The 25,167-nt window shown below is 45.5% G+C and overlaps 1 protein-coding gene across 9 annotated transcripts in view; it reads left to right on the top strand.

The window, feature by feature from the left end:
- Positions 1-25,167, top strand: part of FOXN3 (forkhead box N3) — a 212,251-nt gene that overhangs the window by 48,695 nt on the left and 138,389 nt on the right. Inside the window, exon 1 of one of the 9 annotated variants that reach the window (XM_082284247.1) lies at positions 24,381-24,561. The exons of the other annotated variants lie outside the window; for them this stretch is intronic. The gene's annotated coding sequence lies outside the window, so the exon portion shown is untranslated. Of the gene's footprint in view, positions 1-24,380; positions 24,562-25,167 lie in introns of those variants that run through there. 9 annotated transcript variants of the gene reach the window in all.

Here is a 25,167-nt window from a genome sequence, read left to right as displayed (position 1 = left end):
AGTTCTAAGTGCCAGGTGTAGGAAAGCTATGTTTTCTGCTCAGGGCTTCACTGGTGACAACACAACGGTCTTTCCAGCACCAGGCTGGTGTATTAAAGGCAATAATGAACAGAAAGTGACACTCTTTGGTCTAATGCTTACAGTAAGGCTGTTCTTTTGGGCTCTTCATGCATATCTGAGCAAGACTGGGAAAATCATGTAAGTGCTGGCATAAGAAGCCTGCAAATTAGAATCTCTGACCAAGCTGGTGTTTATTTCCAGCAATGCTACGCTGGACTCTGTGAAAGGCAGATCTTGATAAACACTGTTCCTTAGCATAGCTGACAAAATTTTACATAAAATTATCCTGGGAGATGATTGTACAGTTTAAAATGTGACTGCAGACATTTATAATCAAATTACTTTGCCCCCATTCAGTATATGGTACCTTATAAAGAGGATTTTGAATGGCTGTGGACAGAGCCACTTCAGTCTCTGTTTAGAAAGCACATAGGTACTGTTATCCTGGAGTGAAGAGGTATGAAAGTACAGTGGACTTGCCCCACAAGCAGCAAATGGAAGATCATCTATTTTGCTCTATTTATTCCTTTGTGATCACTCTCTTCTCCCTGGGGCTTTCTCATCTGCACACTCTGCATTACTTATGGACTGCCAAGCCAAATCTCCAAAGACATCTGAGAAAACCTGACAGGTTCAGTTTCAAATCTCTATCAATGCTACATTTCCCTCCAAACCAGAATTAGCCCCTGGAAATTGGAGTGAAGCTGTATGTACCTTTTGTTTGGCTCTTTGGGAGGCCGTTCCTTTGCCGCAGCAAATCAAAACCAGGGAAATCACCAGATCATTTGCTGAGGTGGCACATCTCCCTCCATAAATATGTGGTTAATTTTAATAGCACAACTGTTTAATGTGCTGGGTTATAGCTAACACTGTCTATTACTTGTAATGAGCTAAACTGGGACACCTCTGTCACTTGAGGGTGCTACAGCTGAAAGTCGGGTTTCGTAAGAAGCTCTTGATCTGTCAGTGGCGACCACAGCTCTCGCATCCTCAGCTGAGATAAAAGCACCGTTTGCTTAACAGGATTGAATTTTCCTCAGAGAAATAATTGAAACAATAGGAGAACCACCCAAACCTGTGCCGAGCATTAGCAGATGGGCTAGTTTAAAATCGATCCATTTGGAAAGGAAATAATGTGCAGATTGGTCAAGGTAATGATGGTATCGGATGATAAAATGGACGCAGGGGTGGAGAAGGCTTGTGAGGGATATAGTGTCACCTAAAAGCTTTGCAGAAGTGCTTTTATTACCCTGAATCAGCTTGGTTTTGCACTGACACTTAGATGTTTGCAAAGAATTATACCTGCTTCTGAGATAAATACATCTGACAGTGAACTCTTAACCCCTCTTTTTCAGGCCCCTTCTGAGTAGTGGCTGTGGAGAACGAGATGCCTTCAATTTTTCCAAATACAGAGTTAGAGAAAATGGGGTGCAAAACCATGGTACATAATTTACTAGTGAGCAGAACACTTCAGGAAAATTAGAGTCATTATTGAATGTAATGAAACCTGACAAATTAGTGTTTCATAGGCCCTCCCTGAGATTAGCGTGATCCATTAAACATGCTGACTGCTAAATGGCGTTGTCCCATTTCCCCATAAGAACTTGAGAAATTCTGAGGTAACTCTGGCTAACAGCTGATTGAAAGCACCCAATCAAGAGCTCCTTAAAGTAAGAGGAGAAATTATCCTGATTAACATTATTTCCAAGAAGGTAGTCTCTAAGTAGGCTGTAAATTGTGTTAGAAGCATTTGGGTATTGCAGGGAAGGCTGAATTTGACACTGAAGTGGCCACGAAGTAATGTACGAAGTGGAGTGATCAAGGCAAGAACATTTTGTTGATTGTGGTGGGAAAATTGAATTACTCTCAGTTGCATAGCTATTCAGAATATGGTACACAGTTTAAAAGAAGAACAAGCAAATACAAAGAGCAGAAAAAGCCCCTTTCACAAATCCTTCTTGCCTCATTTATATCTTGTTTTCACAGGGAATGCTGTGGCAGGCTGGTCATGATGCCTTATCCATTATGCTAAGACATCCCACTGATGCAAACGAAATCAATACAATAGTATTCCTTAAAATAATTGCTTTTTTTTGACTGATTCTACGTTAAAAGCAACCTTTACACGACAGCCATTAGCACCTGAGACCTGGTCACTGGTGCTGACTGAGCTCTGTGAGATAAACGGTGAAGGGTCTGTGTGATAGAACTGGTACTGAATTTCACAACAAAGCGTTCAAACTGGGAGTCAGTGAGAGAGTGCATAAATTGCCAGTTTGGGATAGAGGGTTTTTATCTTGTGGAAGAGGTAGCACATGGATATTCTCTAGTGCCTGCTGCTTCAGGAACCACCTTAAACAGCTTTCTTGAGCAGAGGAGATGCTGTGTCTGTAGATGAACACAGTAACATTCCAGCACAGGTGAGCCTCTCCCTTGGTAAATTGTCTCAAAATCCAAATCCCACATCTAAAAATGTTATACAGTATATGTGTGCTCAAGCAATGCACCTGCAGTTTAGTTTTGCTTGTTCCATGTCTTGGTCAAACCCATCACCCATCCCATGTCCCAGTTTGGGAGGTCCTGCATGCTGCCAGGCACAGTCTATAGTTTCAGAAGCTTCCAGTGCAATGATGCATGACACTGAAATGCAATAAAATGTAAAACCTGGGATAATGGCAGGCATTCAAAGATATTTCTGATATTTCTGCACCAAAGATTTAAGTGAAGTGCTAAAAGGCAAATTAAAAGACCCACATGACTACAATTTAATGCTAAGAGCTGTCTAGTATGGTAATGTCATCTCATTTCATAACATCCTCAATGACCAAAGCTGATCCAGATGATTGATTTGTTGTAGCTTTTCAGGATCACTTATTAAAAATGGCTCAGCTAGTGGTGCTTTGGGTGGTGTTTCAGCCAGAGCAGTGGGTACTGGTACAGTGTTAAAGTGCCATCATGCCATGTAAAGAAGAATTAAAGGAAGAAGCTTTGGAAGGTTGAAAAGGAAAACAAGCACTTGAAATACAAATAAGATTCCTGTAATCATACCTCTGCCTAGGAGTCTATCAGCATGGCTGGTGTGGTGCAGAGCAGAACATGATGAATGTGAACATAGACCCAGAGAAGTTAAGTTTATTCCCCCCTAATCGAATTGCTTATAAACATTTATAGTGCCCATCCCTGTAATATCTGAGCTCTGTTTGACATTGTTGTTCAGGACTAGCAGCTCATGCTTGCTACCAAGAGGAGATCTTTAAGGAAGATCTCTGTTGGTTATGATGTAGCTTATACATAAAAATATTTACAGTAGCTGCTTACATCTATCCTCTTCTAAAAGATAAAGCACTTGAGTGCAGGCTGACTGCCTGCTACCTTCTCATCTCCCTGACGTTCGTTATAAACCGAGAAGACAAGTTTTTTAAAAGCTATTCAGATGTTTTGTGCCGTAACTTTCTCCAGTAGATATATTCCTATTGATTGCAATGAAGCACACAGAGTAGAACAGAACAGATCAATTGAAAAGTAAAGTTAAGACAGCAAGCACACTTCTTTTCCACTTACCATAATGGAGGCAGTTAGGGCTGGATCTATCCCAGGTGTAATGCTGCTGAAGTCAATGGAGTTGTACCAGCGATGAATTTGGCTCCCAGTGTTTTGTTTTGACCTTTTCAGAAGGTTGCTCTGCAGGAGTGAAACTATTACATACAGCCAGTGATACCTTAAGTCGAAATATAGAAGAGGCAAAGCTAGTGTGCATAGCACCTTTTTCATTAAGGAAGAAGCCTGACTTTTATAGAGTAAGGGCAAAAGAATTGATTCTAGGTAAGTGCTAAACTTAGTCTCACGTTTCCCTGGTGAATTACAATCCCAAGTTGGCCTGAGACTTGAACATCTCTGTGTTTGTGCATTGCTGTCTAGAAGGGGCTGCATTGTCTTTCTGTATACCTGTGCATCAGAATGGGTTTGAGTTGGATATCAGAGCCTGCAGAGATACTATTCATCTACCCACCAATGATCCATCTAAACCAACTGAACATACTTCTTCATTCAAGTCCTGAAATTGCCTGGCAGTGCTCAGTGTGACAATCTTTATTAGCTGGTACACTTGGATTTCGGTAGTTACCACAGGTTCTTCACACACTGCAGTGATCTCAGGAAGGCAGGGACTTCGGAGTACTTTCAGTCTCAAACCGTTCTGTTTTACATCTTTGGGTGCACTAATCCAGGCTGAGAGAGCAGCATGTTCTGTGGCAGCTGACAGGCAGCAGTGCAACTGAGAACAGGCCCTCCTACTGTGTTGCCCTCCACTGAAATTTCCAGTGGTCTCTGAGAGCAGTAACAGTGAGCACTGTCCACAGGGACAGGGGTTTTACTAACAAGGACAGAGACAGGAAAGCTCTGGCTCCTCCTCAGATAGCTGAATTAGCAAGGATGGCAGAAGTCCACAGAGGGGTATCCGAGGTGTGCTGCAGGAGGTCCCTTTGCCTGCAGTGGGATCAGGGCAGCTAGAGCAAACACTGGTGCTGCTGCTGTGGAAGGGAGAGCTGTGGGAGGGGGTGCCCAGAGATGTGCCGCACTGTCACACTGCCTTGGCCTGGAGGTGTTGCTCAACAGGTGCTCCTGGGGTGGCTGGTTGTGTGCTCCTACCCCTCTTCTCATAGCTCCTTTTTTTTCCTCTTTCTTCACGTTCAGGTCTCCCCTTCCCTTTCCTTTTATGGCCTCTTCCTTCCTCCTGGCCTTCCCAACAAAGCTCTTCCCCAGCTGACCTTAACACACTGCTGGCAGTAAACTGGCACATGCAGCATGTCAGTCTGCTGACTTCTGCAGCCCTAACACAGGCTGTGGGCCTTTTGGGGGGCAGGGTCTGATCCCACATTGCCTGGCTCAAGTGGACCAAGACATCCCCTTCCCCTTAGCTACTTGTACAGTAAATACAGTGATTTGCAACAAGTCCAGGTTTTCCTGGTGGGACAGGGAGGAGGAGTAAGTAGGTCTAAAGAGTCCTTGAGCCACTTGGACCTACCCAGCCTGCACGTGAGGTGAGAGGATTTCAACACAGACAACTCTGAGTAAGACCATTCATGTTGATGCAAAGTTTTTAGTCAAATACAATCTCACTATCCTCATTTGCCCTATTTCTTGCACCTTGTAATTCCTCTGCTAGGTGAGGTTTGAGTTCATCCCTCTCCAAGCAGGAGACCATGAAGTAGTCTCCTGCAGACTCTGTAGAGTCTACAGCACTGTGTTTACTAGTTTCTTCTAAAGTGTTATCATAAATAATTAAAGCTAAACTGTGCTTGTTAAATAAATGAGGAATGCACATGTTCAGATGCATTATCTATGTTTTAATTGCACTCATTTGTTGATGCTGTCCTTGGGTAAGGAGGCAGGAGCCTTCTGCCTGAATGAAGGACTTGGGAGCTGCAGGATCTGGGCTGAAGGAGTGGGCTCTCATTTGTTTGCCCAGGAATTTTAAAATTAATGTAATGGTGAACATCATCCAGTGCATGAGATGATGTTTGTGGTGAGAGGTGCCATCCTTCTGCTGTAGGCTTTGAAAGTGTGAAGAAACTACTTCCTGGGGTGAAATATTTACAGAGGTGGTTTCTCACATCCAGGCTGCTGTTCAGGATGTGCAGGACAACCAGGTGAATCCCAGTGTCTATCACGTTTGCAACCATGTGTGTTCGTGCTGAGGACTTTGCAGTGGGCGCTGCTCACGCCTGCCTGGCACAGCCTGCCTAGGGCTGGGCTGGCCCCAGGGCTCCCTGAGGTGTTCCCTATGCTGCTTCCTGCACCGGGGGCTCCGGTTGTTTTGTTTTCTCCTACAATGCTCTCACGTGCTGTGGGTCCTGCTGTGCCTGTGTGACACGAACAGGTCAGTGCCTGTGCTGCCTGTGACCCAGCAGGCCCCAGTCAGCTGCCGCCACACACACTGCGCCCCGCAGGGTTCACTGTCTGTGGGCTGTAGCATCCCTCCCTTCCAGAAAGCCATCCAACTTCGTCTTAGAACTGATTTTAAAACTAACTGCTGCACAGAGTCTCACAGCTGTCTTGATTAGGGATTTGAAACTTCTGGACTCAGGAACTCTATCTTCATTAGGAAGATCTGTTTTTATAATAATTGTCTCTAAAGGGGGCCTGGGGGATTATTAAGAGATGGCATTCTTTATCAGTAAAAATACCATGAAGAAATTTCATAGACAAATGTTGATGTTCTGGATGATGTAAATTTTCTTCTGCAAGGAAACAATTTTATCTAAAAAGCATAATTATCTTAATAATTATCTTGAACACTAAATGGGATTTTGAGGCTTGGTCAGGATTTTCTAGGTGCTTGACACCTGCAGTGCTGAGCAGCTGGGAAAGGTAAGGCTGGTTATTTGGGGAAAAAGCCTGAAGACAAACCAACAGAAAAAAGGATGTGGCGGAAGAGTAGTAGTAGTGTCATTGGTAGGGAAGGGCTTTGGTAGAATCTGACATTTAGAACACAGGCTAAGTTGGAGAGGGATGAACTCAGGCTGCACACACCAACTTTGGAGTTTGAGGGCTGAATGCTGATAGAATATGGCAGATGTAGAACAAATAAGTTTTGTTTTATTTATTTATTCATTTATTTATTTAACTAGGAGGTTACAAGGGGGGCTAGTAGCTATGGGATCTTCTGGACAGTGTGATGAATCAGTAACCAGCAAGAGGGCTTGCTGGCAGGAGGTGAAGGTGTAGTAAGGCTGCCCTGGATTAGGAAGAGATGGACAGAACAAGGTGATGAGGAAAAGGAGTGGGTTGCTTGCTGAATTTCTGGAGGTTTTCTAACTACAGAAAGTAAAGTGAATATCAAAAGCATTTGGTGTGTACCAAAAGCAAGAACAATGCACTGATAAAAGGCAGCTGTAAGATCAGAGTCAGATGTCTGTGTCTATGGTCACTGAAGGAACCTAGGTATCCTTAAGGTACTTCCCCACATCATCTAAACTGGGTTTTATTAAAAGACGTCTGTCTTTAGAGACTACATGCTAATAGAGCAAGAGGGAATGAATTGTTTTGCTTTTTTTTTCTGTACCTGAGCTTTGCCTTTTTGATGTTTATTTTGGTTATTGTGGCTTCTGAGGCATTTTTAATTAGTATTTCTTTCTTAAACAGAGTGCCTGTGAATGGTTCAGAGTCTCGTGTCCGAGGCTGCAGAAAATATTTTGCTGAAAAGGAATAGGAAAGTGAATTTTCTGAGGAGATAAGTTTTTGAATGTTTGTTTGTATCTGCATCTAGAAGAAGGGAAATGATTATTTCTTATGGCAGCTGAGATGGTCATGAGGAAAAGGAAGCCATTATTAATTAATCATCAATTATTATTTTAGTACTTATGTAGCACTGTGTGACTGGTGCCCCACAGGGATGGCGGATCATCTCTCTGCCTGAGGAACCTACATTCTAAATTTAGCCATGGTGATGGCTGCTCATGGAGATGATGTGTTTTCATCATTCCCTGCTCTGCCTCAGCTTTTCAGTTGAATCCCATTTTAATTCCCCATCCCCAGCAGAGGGGAGCCTGCACTAAGCAGGAATGGTGAGATCAGAGTCTAAAAGAGCACAATCAATGCAGTAAACAGAGAGGCAGGATTAGAGGTCTGATCTCAGTGTTACATCTTGCAATCCTTACCCTGAATTGCAATAATGTAAATAAAATCTTACCAGGAATAAAGAGTGCCGGATTTGGTGCCAGTTTGGAAAGACCTGCCCTTTCTGGGCCCTCAGACTGATGTCCAAGTAAAATTTTGAGGTTTTTTTCAAAGTCCTTAAATTGACACACTTAATGGTGAGACCTGGTCTCCATGGAACTGGTGGCAGCCATACTGGGTTGTTTCTCTTACTGGTGTTTTCCCTGACCTTACCTCTTGCTGAAGTCCCGTTGCTATTTCTGTGCACTGAAGCAGGTGTTTCTGGATGCTGTGCCTAATACTGCACTCTGCTTGCAGCAGTCAGTAGGGTAATAAACTCTGATAGATATGTTCTGATAAAACCCATATATTTAGATCCTGGGAATTAGCTAGTACATCGCAAGAGTTGTATAAGGTGGCAGTTCAGCAAAGTGTCAAATTGGACTCTGTGATTCAAAGAATACATTTATGTGGCAGCCACTTAGAGTGGATTTGTAAAAGCAACTGAAAATATGTAGTACTGCGAGAAGCCAGTGTTTATGTGAAGCACCTATCATTGTCAAAATGTGGTGCAGTGGCTAGAACAGAAAATGGGAGTCAAACAGTCTAGGGTTTATTTTTGGCTCCAGCATATCTGTACTGAAGTCAAATTAATTAGAGCTAAATACAGTAGTCTCTCCTTATATAGGATTTTTGATCCACTTTCAGAATTCTGTTAGAGATACGTACTATTTTGTTTTTCTAGAGGATGATCTGAAAGCATTGAAGGAAGTTGCTACATTTTGTATTAATGTATGCAGATTTTTTCCATAAGTGTGTGAGTTAGCATGAGATGTATGACTTCTGTGATGGGAGGGATAAATGCGTGGAAATCCATAGCTGTTGCCAGGTGCCAGTCTTAATCAGAAATCTGTCAGCTTCAGTGAAATTTTGCATAGATATTTTCCCCAGTCAGGTGACCTACTTAAATAGAAGAAATACTGTATAACAGTCTTACAGATGTTTCTGGGCAGAGAGTCCCTGTTCTGCAGAGTAGAAGTCCAGGATAAAAAGACAAGTTTTCATTTATTGGTACATTTTCATTCATTTAAATAAAAAATTTGAATAAAGGAAGATTAAATATTTTGAATGTGACTTTTGCTTGTTAAAAATGATTCTTTAAAGAACCAAACCGAAACAATCTGATGTCTCCAGAGGAATGCCTGCGTAGTGCTCTGCAAAAGGTATCCCAGTGAACTCCAGGGGAGCTCTCTTGAAGAAGTTCAGCCTCCTGGACAGTGAGTTTATCTTTGGGACATTGTTTACAGGACATGCCGTGGTTTGGCTGTCCCTACACTGTACTGTGCAGGGGATAGCAGATAATCCTTAGAGACTTCCACACAAGAGGATGTTGTGGTTCACTTTTGTTTCTACTTGCTTCTAAGTCTAGATGGTTGCTCAAATGTACTCCCAAGAGTGGAGGCAAGAGACAGTCTAAGCATATGGGCAGGGGATTCTGCAGAGACAAGATTTGGCAGTGGTTTGATCCCTCTGGGCTGGCTCGGGTCTCTGTTGCACTGAGTGTGCTCTCTGTCTGCATAGAGCTGGGCACATTCCCTTTGGGGATCAGTACCTCATAGAAGTAGGACATAATCACCTAATCCAGTACTTGCAAAGCACAGTCCTGAAATAATTCACAGAAAAAAACTGTATAACAGGGTGTGTTACTGATGAGAAATGAAAAGCAGAGCTATCAGAGGAGAGGGAGATACCAATCTGGTTGTCTATGTTGTCGTCTCCTGCTGGCAGCAGAGTGGGACAGGCACGGGACTAAGAGCAGCCACAGCTGGTTTGGCCATTCTGGTTTGCGTAATGGCCGAGGGCCAGAAACACCCAGGACCATGTTCATTTCTGTGCAGGATGGTGCCCCTAGGCAAGACAAGCACCTTGTAAGATGAACATTCTGCTGTGACTGCCCTCCCTTCTCACAAGCCTTGTGTCAGTGGGGAGAGAAGCAAACCTTCAGGCAGGGCTGTCAGATGGCACTTTTGAAAGTACCTGAAGGCTGAAGCAATACTAACTTCACTGAAAGTCATTTAAAAGTCAGCGGGACTTGGGCTTTTAAATCTTTCTAGTGCTTTTCTTACAAGTTACCATCAGTATTTGAAAATCTAATCTACTGGCTGTGCCTCCATTGCACAATCCATCTGCGGATCTCTAATCAAAGCTGTAAATATCTATAAATCTGTAATACCTTATGAATTTTCTATATTGACTTGAATTTTGGGATGTTTACTGTATGAGTATATTGATTTAGGTTAATAGGAAAAATAACCCAGTTAGTAATAAAAGCTGATGGTAAATCAGCCCAGTTCAGCCGAGTGACAGGCAAGGATAGAGAGATCCTGCAGGCCAAGGCCAGCAAGTCAGCATGAGTGGCTTGTGTGGCCGGTCCATCTTTTCCTCTTTCTTGGGGCAAGGAAGAGTCCAAGGGAGATCTGTTGAGGGGAGAGCAGTGTCTCCTGATACATGAATCAGCTGTAGTCATGTTACCGTCAGGTGGCACAAGATACACCTGTCTGCTCTTCTTTAACTTGCTGTTAGGCAGTTCCTTGGATTTAAAGGCACTGTCATTACGCTGTCCCAAGCCACTGACTGAAGTCCAGTGGAGTCCTCGTAGTTTGTTAGATAAATAGAGTTCATTCTCATCCTCCTTCTCATCTCAGGGTTGCCTCTCCTGGTAGGAGCAGCTGCTGGATTGTGCACTGGGAAAGAGAGTGATGCCTCGCACCCCAGAGAGGTGCAGTCAGAACAGCAGAGGTGTCACTCACCACAGCACACTTCACCAAATCCTGGGTGCATGGGGGAAGGCAACTGTAGGTTATCCAATTCAACAACTGTTACGGACCCGTACCATTTTGCCTGAAGCCATTCTGTAGACTGCAGGGAAAAATATTAGTGATCTGCAGGAAAAGCCAGACTGCCTGACATGGATGTAACGTTAGGCTTAGCTGCAAGACCAGAAGCAGTAGAATCTGTAACCCGAGTGTCTTCTTTTCTGGTCGAACTCACGTTGTTCTAACTCAGTCTTTTATCCTTGTGTTTTATAAAGCAAAAGAGCTTCTTTTCTCTGTTAATTTCCAGTATATTACTTTCTTGTTTTAAATAAAGCTCTCCTGCTCTATTTTTGAATAACTAATGAGTGAAAAATGACTTTATTCATCCTGGCAGCAGGACAGCAATTTGTTACACTGCCAGCTAGAAGACCTGGATCAGAAACAAATTTGGGTTCCCAGGCTTTATGCCAGAAGAGCTGAGACATATTTTTGAGGTGATGTACTTGGACTCTAGGGGGAAATTGTTGACTGAACTGAGCTGCTTTCACAAACATCCTGCCATCTGAGCCTTGACACACTGCTGGTCTTTGCCTCAAATGGGCAGGTCCCCTGCCTCGCACTGTGTGCTGCAGCTAGGAGCTGCTCCCAGGAGCTGCAAGCACAGGTGAAGGATTGAGGATGCTTTCAGTGGAAAGCATTCACACTTATTTATCACTTATTATTCCATTGATCCAAGCACAAGGATCGGGTGTAATGACGACTGTGGATTGTTGGAGGGGTGGTTGTTGCCCTTTCCACATGGGGCCAGAGCTGAAACTTGAGTAGAAGATGACGCAAGGCCGTTGCTTCCCACATGACCACCCTGGACTTGACCTAGCTCCACACCACCCTTTGAAAACACTCTCTCTCTGTTGCTTCCCTGTAGCCCTTCCCACCATGCTCTGTGGCCCTTCCTCATCTCCCAGACCATTTCCACCTTGGCCATGCTCTTGCTATCTTGGGCAGATGACAGGTGGAAGCTGGAGGCATGGACTTAGAGTGGAGCGGCCCTGAGAAGTTTGGTAACTCTGAAGCTGCAGCCTTTTTAAAGGACTGAACCTGCGTAGGGCCTGATCTGTTACAGTTCCTGTTTGTGTGAGGCAGCATCTTCCAGCTGCTGTTCTCTTCATGGATAAAGATATCATCAGCTGGAATGATCTGTTTCCACATTTTGTGTAGACATATTAAGTGCTTGGAAAAGCTCCAGGCACTTCAAGTGAGTCTGTAAGGGAAAAAGCTACAGGCTAAGACTACAAGGGAGAGCATTAGGACCATTTTATTGAAAAATAAATCCCTTTTATCTGGGTGGACGCAATACTGATAATTATGGCTGTATGATTAGATGGTCATTGATAGGTATGTTTATGTATTATATTCTGATGTTTATATACACCTGTAGTTATTCAGAGGGTGAAATGCAGATTATTAGTAGCACTGCTGGAGCAGTAAGAAGGCACTATAAAATCAAGAGAAGTGCATAGGCCTGAGTCATGTGTCCTAGATATATGATAATTACCATAATACACAAGAAATAGGGTTTTCAAGCAAAGCTATGAGGTGACACATTTAAAGCAAAGGAGGAGGTTTTTTTCACACAGTAGTTAAAGCATGGAACTTCTTGCTACAGGCTGTTGTTGATGCTGAAGCTTACAGGAACCTTTTTGATAGGCGGTAGAATAAAAAATATCTTTGGGTTTACAGCATAGCACAACATCTGATTGCGTTTTTAGCTTCAGCTTTTAAGCACCAGGTCTCTGGAAGTACAGGAGAATGCTGCAGAGTATTGCTGTGCATTTGCCCTGTTCTTCCTTAGGACATGGCTGGAACCAGGATATGGGCAAGAGGAGCTTTGCTCTGACTGACTTCTTCAAATCTTACAGTAAACATTAAATGGAGTTATGTGACAGGGAGGTAAGGAAGAAATAAAGGTACAGGGTTGGATGCTGATTAGCACTGGCGTGAATCCAAGGATGCAGTCAAATAGTGCACAGAGCCACAGAGCACCAGGGTACCTAAGGACAGCTTCAGCCCAGCTCCCTAAGGACTCTGCAGGCACCAGCATCACACTTCCCACTCAGTAAGGTGAGCACAGGCCTAAATTTCCACCTGGCCAGTTTCAAGATTTTATTCCATCTGCCTGAGCTATGAGAGAAGAAACTGCTCAAGTGGAACCCATTAACTTCAGTAAGGACCCCCTTTGAGTACTTGACAACTAAAAACCTAGTCTTGAACAGAGCTGAGCACACACTTGCCATGGTGTGCATTCACACACATGAATACATGTATCACCAAGGGCCCAGTTGCAGACCCACACTTGACATGTGGGTGCAGGATGTCTCTGGCACCCTAAATCTGATGTGGTGTATGAGAATTCAGAGTCAACCCTGGCTGTGTACAAAAAGCATGGAAGACCAGAGCTGTAGCAGAAGAACAGGTAGTAAGTTACTGATGGCAGTGCTTGTTTCAGTCCATTTGTTTTGCCTTCTCCAATATTGTAGAGTGTCGCTGTTGTACCAGGGATGGCGAGAATAATGACGTAAGTTCAGTCCAGGAAGAATAGAATTATTTAATAAATTACAAACTCATTTATTTAACTTGGTTCGCTTGAATGGCATGAGGCCACTTGTCCCTTGACAATCCACCTCCCAGAGTGATTGGCTAAGACCCTATAACACCCATTTCAAAATATTTTCCTCAGTCAGTATCAACAGACTGTGCATAGCAAACAACAGGTGCAAGATAGAGTCTTGGTTTACAAAAACCTCTTCACTGTTTTCAGTTAGCCTGTGTGAGAAAAGCAAGACTTTCACAGGATGGTGGCAGAAAGTTGGAGAGTTTCTCTGCTTCTAGCTTTTCAGCATCCACAGTAGAGGTTGTGACAATGGACAGAAATACATAAAAGTAAGGGTGGTACGTGTACTCTCTGGCCTCATCTGGTCAGCACTTACAGATTTTCTCACTCGGCAAAGTGGCTACCCTGTAATCACTGGAGCATATAAATCTTGGCTCTTTTTGGACTGGGACCTGTGCATGGTAATGGATGAGCAGGGAGGCAATTTCTTTTATAAGGAGGTGAGCATTATGCAATTTAAAGGTGCCACAGTTTTTCCTATTTGTTGAATCCATGAGTTTTTTGCTTTGTGAACATCTGAATTTTCTGATTGCTGGTAAGAAATACCTACAGTTTGTTGTAATAATATGACCAAGTCACAGAGTAGCCCAATGTTCCCCACTGATTGGCATACACTGGGGTCTTGAGAGCTGTGAAATTATGTTGTTTGGAGAGCTAAGAGGAAGGAGGAGTAGCAGGAGTTTTCCAGTAGAGGTAATAGCCACAGAGTGTCTTTGGATTGGGCTGCATTTGCCCTGGTACCCAGCATAATCCAGCTGCCTTTGCCTCAGCGGCATCAGCTGGCCCCAAGGTGGCGGTCAGCGTTAGCCGGTGCTGGCTGTGTGCGCTATCATGGCACGGGAGTCTCGCAGGAGTTTGCTGAGACCGGTATCTCAGGAACCCTCCCAGGTAACCTCTTAGGTCAAAGTCGTCCAGGTCACTCTCAACAAGAGTAGTGGCATTGACCAGTCGAGAGATTCACTGACACTTGTAGCCAAGTATTGACTTTGTTGCACGCAGTTAAAAGCTGTACCGCCAGTTTGTTTGCTGATCCTCCCCCAGATCTGGCATTCCTCTGATTATGTAGCCAACTGTAGTTTGTTATTATTTAGACCAAATCATGCCTTGGGCAAAACTGGCATCACTGCTGGGCCTCATTAGGGAAATGAAGAGCAGGGTGTGGGGAGCCAGCTGCAGGAAGTGCCACTGTTTCCCACTGCTGGAACTGGGAGGCGGATGCCCCTTGCCAGGCAAGTTAGTGGGGTCTGTGGTTTCAATGTAGCCCTTTGGCAACACCCTTCAGTTACAGGCGGCATAGGGATCTCACCAGGTGGAGAGATTTTGTCCTGGTGTCAGCTGGGATAGAGTTAATTTCTTTCTAGTAGCTGGTAGAGGTCTGTGTTTTGGATTTAATATGAGAGTAATATTGATAATACACTGATGTTTTAAGTGTTGCTGTGCCGTGCTTACCCTAAGTCAAGGACTTTTCAGTTTCTCATGCTCTGCCAGTGAGCAGGGCCAGAAATAAACTGGAAGGGAACACAGCCAGGACAGGTGACCCAAATGGGCCAAAGGGATATTCCATGCCATCAAACATCATGTTCAGTATGGGGGGAGATGGCTGGCAGGGGCTGATCACTGCAGGAGTGCGGGCTGGGCATCAGTTAGCAGGTGGTGAGCAATTGTATTGTGCATCAGTTGTTCATCTGTTATTTTTATTGTTGTTGTTGTTATTATCTTTATTTCAGTCATTAAATTGTGCTTAACTCTTGAGCTTTACTTTTTTCCACTTTTCCTTCCCATTCCAGTTGGGGCTGGGGGCAGTGAGCAAGTAGCTGTGTAGGACTTAGCTGCTGGCTGGGGTTAAAACACAACGGCTTTTGTTAAGTCAACGTGCATGCTATGTGGTGTAGGCTGCTCCATTGCTGTCTTGTGTTTGCGTTTTTCTAATAGCCATTTTAAAGAGCAGTACTAACAGGGCAACATGGTTTCTGTGCATCTCTGGTGATTTCAGAATCATGGATTTAAATAAGTGAAGACTAGTCACATAGTTGTTCGTAGGTGGGAAAGTCTTTGTCTTCAAACAGTGCAGAATTTCTCAGTCTGCTTAGTTACAACAGTGACAGTTTGGAAGAAAGAGAGTGATTAGTGAAATCTGCAATACTCATTTCATTTGCAAACTTCCTTTGCTAGCCATTTCTCTTTTCTTGTGTTTAAATATCACCTTGATGTTGCCTTATGTCTCCCACACTTTACCTTACTTTATACCCTACTGGACTTTAGCTATGTAATTCCTGGCTTTCCCTTTTATCTAGTTGTTCCCGACCTTTGGAGTTGATTGTGTAACCAGAGGTGCAAGTAATGTTTTCTCACTGAAGATCAGACACATCATATAAGACATTGTCTTCAGTGTCACTCTGTAGTTCACTCTGTCTTGCTAGTTCAACCCGCAACAAGTTACTAAAGTTAACTTATAAATGGTGTGAGTAATTTATCTTATGAAAAAGGTAGTAGTGTTTGAAGAGAGTAAATGCCTGTTCCAGCCACCACAGCAGCAAACTCCACCCCTCGTGCTGGTAACATCCAACCACTACCTGCCTCTTATTTCACACTAAACAGGATAACAAAAGCATTCTTACGAATGGACTGTTTCTAAACATGTCAGAAGCTTTTTTGGACCAGCACCTAAGAAATGAAACTGTTTTTTTAAGACCTGTGCTTTCATTTTGGCACAAATTATAGATGTTCACAGAAGTGTCAATAAGTGCAGGCTCTGGAGATGGGCTGCTTCTCATTAAACATGCATATGCTATTGTCTTCTTACTTCTTTAGACTTGGCCTTCATTTTGAGGTCAGACTTTAATTTCTGAAGAATGTAATTTAAAGCTATGTATAGTGCTTTGTCATTACCTGGAACTACTAAAGAAAAAGACTTGGCACTGGCAAAACAAATATGTAGGAGCTGCAGCTGCTTTAACTCTGCTAGGGGCAATGGAAAAGAAGGTCTAAACATTTGAGTGATTTTAACAAGGGGGCAGAAGCAAGTGAAGTGTCTGTTGCATTGCAAAAAGTTTTACAGGCAGAAGCTGACAACACAGGAGGCTGCTGCTCCCTGTATTTAAAGTTTGCTTTGCCATTTGTCTTGAGTGGGTTCAGTGTTGTAGTGAATAATTTATAGGCAGCATGAATGAGCTCATTAGTCACCTTTTCAGAGCTTAAGTGAGTTTTGTGGTTGTCATTACATGGGTCTTCTGTTCACAGGCACGACAGAAGGACGGCTCGGCGGCTGCCTGGTTTGTGCTGGCACAGCCCCGACTGGTCCGTCTGCTGCTGAAACCCCAACTCTGGTGCCCAGCAGTGGTCTGATAACCTGCTGGGCTTTTTCCAGGGATAGCTTATTTCTTTTTTCTTGCATGTGATGTTTGATTTGATATTGTGTTGTTTTCATGTTGGGGTTTTTTTTTTTTTTTGTTGTGGAAAAGAATACTGAAGATTATGTGACAGGTGATGTGGAACAGGTAAAACCCTCTACTTGCATACAAGCAATAAAAATGACCTTCCTCCTTGAATGTTCTTAAAAATTTTGTTATAGCCTGTCTTGATTTTGGCTGTGATGGAGTTAATTTTCTTACTAGTAGCTGTTATAATGCTGTGTTTTGGATTTATTATGAGAATGACATTGATAACATGCTGCTGGTTTAGTTGTTGCTGTGCAGTGCTTACCCTAAGTCAAGGGCTTTTTGGTTTCCCATGCTCTGCCAGCAAGCAGGTGCACAAGAAGCTGGGAGAGAGCATAGCCAGGACAGCTGACTGCAACTGGCCAAAGGGATATTCCATATCAAAGAGCATCACGCCCAGTATATAAACTGGGGGAATTGGCTGGGAAGGGCTGATCACTGCAGGGGGATGGGCTGGGCATCACTCAGCAGGTGGTGAGCAATTGTATTGTCCATCATTTGTGTGTCCATCTTGGGATTTATTTCTCTCTCTCCCTCTCTCATATCTCTCTTTTCACTACTATCATTAATATAATATTGTACTTTATTTCACTTATTAGGCTGTTCTTAACTCATAGGTTTTACCTTTTTGCAATTCTCCTTCCCGTCCCGCCGGGGGTGGGAGGAGTGAGTGAGCATGTGCATGGTACCTAGGTGCTGGCTGGGGTTAAACCACAACATAGCCATAACATTTTTTTGTCCTTGAAATGCTTATGGAACTAAACTGTGCTGGAACTAGCTGAACCCAAGAAAAGGGCTCAACTATCAATGTTTGCAAGACTGCAGATTTAAAGAGAAAAACATTCCCAAGATTATTTCATAGTGCTTTGGCAGCTGAGGCCCACCCCGTCCTTGTGGCATCCCTGTGAGAAACCTGTGGAATGTGAAATTTTCTTGCAAAAAGTCTGTGAGGTACCAGATGCAACATACCTCCCAGATCAATGCAGCTGCTCACTGAAGTTATCTGTTGCCAGAAAGACTGGGGCAGTGCCAAAAGGCCCGGCAGAAATTAATGTCCCAGTGAATAAGTCAGTCCATAATAATAACGCACTCTTGTCACCGTAGAGAAGCCAAAAGCTGCTTGCAGGGAAACCCACATCAGGACATGAATGTAGCAGCCAGAGGGGTGGTTCTCTGGCCACGGAAGTTGCTGCTGGGATGTGGGTACTTCAGCTGTGCTGTTTTTCTGTGCCAGCTTTCTTCCTTCCTCCCAAAATCTGCTTACCTGCTCTGCCTGGTGGCTGCTCTCCGGTTCAGCCTTGGAGGCCACCTCACTTGTGGCTGTGGAGGGGAGCACAGGACAACATAGAACCTGTCTGCAGATGGCACTGACTCTTTTTAGTCCTTCCACTGCAGTTTTTCATTGCTTTTCATTCCTCGCTCCCTGGTGCTTTTGGTGGGCTGGTCTGTAGCACTAAAAAACCACCAAGGATAAAAGTCTGCTTATTCATTTTATGGCACCTTGTGTGTTTCCCACAACCTGCACCCTTTCAGCATCTCTTTGCAGACACAACTGTAGGTCAGCACAGCCATGCTTGTGCTTCATCCCTGCGCCACCTCATACAGGCTCTCGTAGTTGTCTCTGTGTTGTCACAATCTGGGAATCTGCATTTGACAGGATTTCCTCCGGGAACAGTGTTCAAGAAATGTACAGGAAGAGTAGAGCCAAGTATTGAGGAGAGGAAGGGACCCTGGAATATCCTGTGCTGCAAAGAGCTGGAAATCAAGCTGGTACTCCCACAAGTGTAGTTGTGGCTAGGAAATGCACCTGGCACAAGCAAATGGTCAGAGGAGAATAATTGCTTTCTGGCTCACAGCACTAGTGATGGTAAACTATGTTTGGTGTCAGTTGCCGAGAACTTCAGTTGATGAGATGTGAACGCAGACTTCACTACCAGTGAGGTCCTGTTGCAACTTAATTTTGCATGCCTAGATACACAAATAAAGGACAAATTCATAAAATTATTGATGAAATGGACCATTTGTATTCAGGAAAGCTGAGGCAGAGTTTGAGATGTTGACTTGAAATAATTTTGTCTTAGTTTTAGAAATTCCACTTGGAAATGCAGTTCGGGAGCTTTATAAAAAGAACATGCTTCTCCATTGTAGTTTTCCCCCAAAACTTCTGATCTTTACTTGTCTGCAGTGTTAACTGCTGCTTTTCCTCCATGCTGCTTTTGAGAACAAAAATACAGTTGATTTCTGGTTCTGCTGATTACTTGTAAGTTTTTAATCTGCCAAGTGGTGAATACTGATGTTGAGATGCGCCAGGCCACATCTTGTGGCATTACACCTTTACAACAGGTAGCAGAGTCTGAGCACCAAACTCCAGAAAACAGTTCTTTCATTTTTCAGCCTCTTTGAACACTGCAACTGCACCAGAAATACTGGCTTGTTTTACAGTTAATGTACTAACTGATTTAGTTAGGTGAGTTCAGACCAATATAGCCATCATAGCAGAAGACTCCAGTAAAGATAGGTTTATCCCAGCAACATTTTGCTTTCCACTGATTAGGCTACTAAATAAGGTGCACTGGCCGAAGCTTCCCTTTCCCATTATAAGCTAGGTTTGTGCTTGGGGTCCTTGTGTGCTGGGTAATTACACTGTGAAAGCATCTCTCATATGGACCCATTTTAACAAATATATGTAGGACAAATGAGCATGCATGATGCTCTCCTCCCACCATGCTCATGTACTGAAACACAATTGCTGGTAGCTTCTCAGCTGTGTATAATTTTAGCACTAAGTATACTCATTTTCCTAGAAGCTGCAAGCAAGTGTTACTACAATAACATTGCAAATGTGCATACATTAATTTATAAAGGAGTTAGTTAATAAAAACTGTGGATTTTATTGGGAGAAATTAATTTTACTTTAGCCTGTGAAACAGAAATGCCATAGATAGTTTTGTTTGCTCACACTTCTGACAAAGCTTTGTATTGGAGCTCCTTTTCTCACAGATTCAGTTCTGTTTCCGTTGGGTTTCACTTGCTGGGGAAAATGAGAACTTGAAGAGTAATTAAATGCAAGGTTGGGAAAATGCTTTGTAAATCTGATTCCATGTTCTCGAGTGAATGAGCAAAAGATCTATTGGTTAAGCTGGAGTAAACTGGGCCTTCATTGCATGTGCAGGTTATAGCTTAGTGCTTGCTGTGGGTGAAGAAAGGGGAGTGAGTGCATGCTTGCAAAAGCCCTGGGACAGGCAGGCAGGGTACAACTGCACTCGGAGTAGCTGTGAAGCCAGAGCTGCTCTCTTTCAGGGTAGCAGGGCACTGTTTGTCAGCCCGTTAGCTGTGTTACCGCTGTACAGGGCAGAGACTCTTGACTGTTCTGGTACTGTTCCAGGAACTCAGACACGGCTGTTTCTCTGCCCCAAAAGCAGGCATAGTGCAAAAACAAAACCAGGCTGGTCTGCTGTGGTTAAAAATAAAGAAGTGTTGATATTTCAGGAGAAGAATGCTGGGAACAGGAGTTGTGAAAGAGGAAACGAATAAACACATACTGTATTCATGATTTAGTTTTTATAAGTTCTTGAAGGTGTCCAATGTGCTTGTGCTCTGTACAAGATTAAATCCATTGCCTCAGAGAAAACAGAAGATTAGAAATACCAAGACTGATGGGGACACGCCAGTCATTCTGCATGGGAGAAGAATTGACACAAAATGAGATGGTCAGTGTACAGGTGTCAGGGCCTGAGCTGTGTCCCACACTGAGGGTCTGATCACAAGTGTCAGCAGCCCTGTCCACATCTCTCTTTGAAAAGTACATCAGGACCCTTAAGAATTAGGAGGGGGTTTTTGTACAGCTGCGTGTCAAATTCTAAATCCTAATGAGCAAGCTTTGCTGGCAAATTTGCAGCAGACTTCAGGGAAGAAATCTGACTCTGATGTAGAGAGAATAAACATTGGCAGGACACCAGTCAATAAAGATATGGTAATTGGAGACCAAGTTAGGAAGAGGGGCTTAAAGGTGAGGATAAATAGTGCAGGACTGCTGAAGTGTGGCAGGTGCGGCCAGAAGGCAGAAAGTAGAAGTATTTAGCAAGGTCATGTGACATGAAGTCCTGCTTTTGACTGGGACAGTGGTGCTGTATTTTTTGATTTAATACGAGAACTCTGTTGATATCACACTGATGTTTTAGTTATTGCTGTGCAGTGCTTGCCCTAAGTCAAGGACTTTTCAGTTTCCTGTGCTCTGACATTGAGCAGGTGCACAAGAAGCTGGGAGAGAGCATGGTCAGGACAGGGGTCCTGAACTGGCTAAAGGGATATTCCATACCATAGAGCATCATGCCCTGTACATAAACTGGGGGGGAATTGGCCAGGAGGACAATCAGGGCATCAGCAGGTGGTAAGCAAATGTATTGTGCAATATTTGTTCCCCTTGGGTGTTATTCCTCTTTCTCTCTCGCGTATTATTACTATCATCATCATCATCTTTTATTTTGTTTGAATTATGAAACTATTCCTATCTTAACCCATGAGTTGAGATAAGTGGTTTTTTTTGTTTGTTTTTTTATTCTGATTCCTCTCCTCACTATGTGTGTGTGGCAGGGGAGCAAGTGACTGTGTGGTATTTAGTTGCTATCTGGGGTTAAACCATGACACATGGTCATAATACTAGCAAAGAAAGATGTTCTCAGCAGAGATGGAGATTGAGGGAGGAAGATGAGCCCGTGAGCCCATGACCCTTGCTGTGCTTGTGTGCTTGATGGCTTGTGGGAAATTTTCAGGGATTCCAATCTAGAGGAGGATAAGAGATAAAGGAGTATAGGGAGATGGCTGGAAATCCTCATTAAATAAGATACTGCAACATCTGCAGTTGGTATTCTGAAATCTGAGTGGAAAGATTAGACTGTTGTATATTAGCCCACAAGGCTAAAGTGCAGCTCTGCACTGTTGGAACTTCTAATCAGCCTTCAGTGCGGCAAGTACTTTGGTCTTGATGTACAAACAGTTTCATCTGTCAGTGTTGCAAATCTTTTGCTAACTGAATTAGTATTATTGCTGTCTCAGAAATAGGGAAATCAACACCCTAATAAATTTGGTGGCTTGCCTGAGATTACAGCAAGTATTTAGTTACTTGATGGCCATATATTAGTTGTTCTGCTGCTGCTGTAGTCGCTAACCCAGCAGTTAATGTTCTTTCAATGGTGCCGTGTGAGGCTGTGTGCTCCTTTTTTACATCAGTCGTATTAGATACTCCAGCAGTCAGAAGTTTGGGATCAGTCTTCCCAAGAGGTAAGATAGTAGTGTTTACCTTGTTGCTGGTATTTTAGTGCTCTGCAAGTCAGCAACTCCAGTTGCTGTTGAGCTCAGGGGCTAGTGGGAGCCAGCGAGAGGCTGCCCTGCACTGCTGCCTCTCACGGGGCACCAGGCAGGGTCTGCCAGCCCTCTGACCCAGCAGGCAGCCTGTCCCCCTGCTCTCGTAACCTCCACCACCTGCTGCCGGCCCCTGTGCTTGATCGTGCTGGCTTTTCTGTCTGCACAGCAGATATCTCACAGTGGCCCTTCAATGCAAGCTTTAGTGTGCACTCTGGGGAAATTCCTACCTGCCATGGAAAAACCAGAAAACTCTGAAAGTGGTCATATTCCACCAATATTGATGGGGAATTTAGCCACTGATTGTGAACAGAACTGAGCTGAATAGGATGCATACATAATACATTTAGGGTATAATTTTCTTTGCATACTACCCTGCATCTCAGGAGGCTTCCCCCTTCTCACTTCAGAAATACTTCTCATTAGCTGAATTCTTCTTGGTAGTCTTTCAAGACACTTGACTTTTACAAGTGATAATAAATGCAATAAATCTCCTTGCTTGCCAATAAAGAGGCATGTTGATTCACTCAGAAAAACGTCTGAAGCATTTGGAGTAAATTCAGGTGGGTGGAGTTATGGCTTGATAATTTAGTTTGGGTTTGAAACCAAATGGCCATGAGATAAGAATTGTGTAAACTAATGGTCTTGATGACTGTTGGAGTGTTAAGGCTGGTGGAGTCACAGGGCAGGATTGCCAGTGGGTAATGATACTCTGCTGCCTGGTAGGTATTCTTCCCATTCTGCAATTCAGCTGCTGGTGTGTCTTCTTGAAAATATGCAAGAATGTGAAATAGCAGTTCACTGGGTAGGGGAGGGAAAGCTATCGGCAAAAGAAGTCTTAGCTAGTTATGACAGGAATTTCTAGTTCCAGAGAATCAATGAAATGCTTCTTATCCCTGCACTTTGAGAATGAGGTGGTTGCCACTCTTATCTAAAACGGTGAATTTTGTGAGTGTCAGAGAGATTAAAGGAGGTAAGCCATCCATTGGGAAATAATGCAGAATTCCTGAAAGGTCTTGAGGCAGTTGTCCTAACTTTTCTAAATAAAACAGCTGAAGTGTTTTCCTTCCTGGCTTAATGACAATTTCTGTGTCCAGGGAGGACTGCAGTGGGAAGGATACCTGTATTTCTGACTTAAATGATATTGTTTCTGCATTTCTGCAGCACACATTTTCTATAGCAAAAGGAAAATCCGTATTAAAGTATGCTAAATCTGCAAGCCTTGTTTAGCCAGAGCGGAAAATGTTTGGTTTTTGTGGACCAGCTACAAAACAATTCCATGTATTTGTTTTACGGGTAGACAGCCATACTTTAATTCTCTGCTGCAAATCACTGAAGCTACTTGAGATCTGGCATGTAACATAGAGGAGACTACGTTCAACTAGTGCTGTCTAGACTGGGAAACTTCTTTATTTTTAAATCAAGTTAGTTCCTTTCCATTAATTTAACTGATGGCAAGGGGTTTTTACTCAAGTTAATACTGGTTATGTCAGGGAATGATAGCAGAGGGGAAAATGCACCATTTTTCGTAATTGAGTCAAGCCTTCTTTTAAAGCAGATTTCCTTCAGGAAATATTTTTTCCCTCCCCCGTCGTCAGGTACTGCAGATTTCTGCAACGCCGTTCTCTACTGTCCACCGGGAAGACCGACCCTCAGCAGTGGCCGCAGTTTCACGATGCCCGGAGCCAGCGGCAGAGCCGCCCTGCGGGATCCCGCGCCTGTCGCTGCCCGCACAGCCCCGCACGTCCCGGCTCCCGCTCACACAGCGGGGCAGGTGCCTGGCACCGGCCGGCGGACTCGTTCGTGTGCGCCGCCGGGCCGGCAGGTCCGCCTGTCCTCGGCAGGAGTTACCTGCCCACTGGGAAGATGTTGAAAGATACCTCCCCCGCTCCTCTTGCGGGAGAGGTACAAGCAGGGCTCCGCTGTGCTAAGCCGTGGGCTCCTGGGGCTCGTCGGTGCCCTCGGTGTCCATCGCGGTTCAGCCGGGGTCGGCCTGGCCGGGTGGGGGGAAAGGAGACTCTCACAAGTGGGAGCGCCGCGGCTGCCGATTCTCCGCGCATCGAGACTTCCCGAGCGCCTCCCGCCCGACCGCGGACACCCGCCCGCCCCCGGCCAGCCCCGCCGGCCCCGCACGACCCCGACGCCGGGCGGGCGCCCTGCGGGAGGGCACGGCCGGGTCCCCGCTGCCGGCCGGCAGGAACCACCGCCCTCCCCCACCGCCGGCGGCCCTCCCTTCCGCGGCTTCTCCCGTCGCGGCTGGCCCAGCCCACGTTTTCCCTCTCTCCCCTCCCTCCGTGGTCATGTGTCGCCTTTTTTGTTTGCAGTGGAAACAATTTCTCGCTCTCGGGCTCGCACCGAGGCGGACCGCTGCCCGTCGGGAGCGCGGGGCGGGCGTAGGGCGGGCGGGCCCCATGCAGGCTGCGGAGCCCCGTGCGCCGGGACCCCCGCGGCACCCCCGGGGCTCGGGCTGAGGCGGGGGCGCGCCATGCCCGGCTCCGTCAGATGAAACTTTGTGCCGTTGCCATGAAGGGACCGCGGTGAAACCGCCGCCCCCCGCCAGGTAAGTTATTGTTGTTGCTGTTGTTGTTGTTGTTGTTGGGGGTTGCGCGGGGCGGTGCGGACCGGCCGCGGGGAGCGGCGCGGTGCCGTCCCACCCGGCTCGGCCCGGCCCGGCCCGGCGCCACAACTTGGCCGGGAGTTGGTGCGCGGCCCGGCGTGCGCGCCGCCGTGACCTCGCCGAGCCCGGCCGTGCCCGCGCCGCGGGGCCGCGCCCGGCCCGAGCAGTTCCCGCCGGGGGTCCCGGCAGCGGCCGGGCGAGGACCTCGGGGCACGCGCGCGCACGTGCAGCGGGGCGCGCGGGGCCGCGCGGGCCGGTGACACCTGGCCGGCAGTGGCGGGGTGCGCGGCGCGCGCCGCCCGGCCCGAGCAGCTCCGGTCGCGTGGCAACGCCATTGATTGGCTGCGGCCGCGGCCAATGGGCGCGCGCCCCCCCGCGCGGCGGGTGCGGTGGGAGCGCGGGCGGGGGGCCCGCCCCGGTGCGCCCCCCCCCCGGCCGCGGCGGGCGCGTGTGCGGAGCGCGTCCGCCGGAGCTCCCGCGGGTTAAACGCCTTCGTCCGGCCGTGGGCTCGCCCGTGACCAGCGCTCTTTTGTCTGCCGGTGGGGCGCC

The sequence above is a fragment of the Coloeus monedula genome, assembly GCF_965178545.1.
Source record: "Coloeus monedula genome assembly, chromosome: 6".
NCBI lineage: Eukaryota > Metazoa > Chordata > Aves > Passeriformes > Corvidae > Coloeus > Coloeus monedula.
Note: the sequence above shows the minus strand (reverse complement) of the source record. Positions and strands in the feature narration are given on the sequence as shown.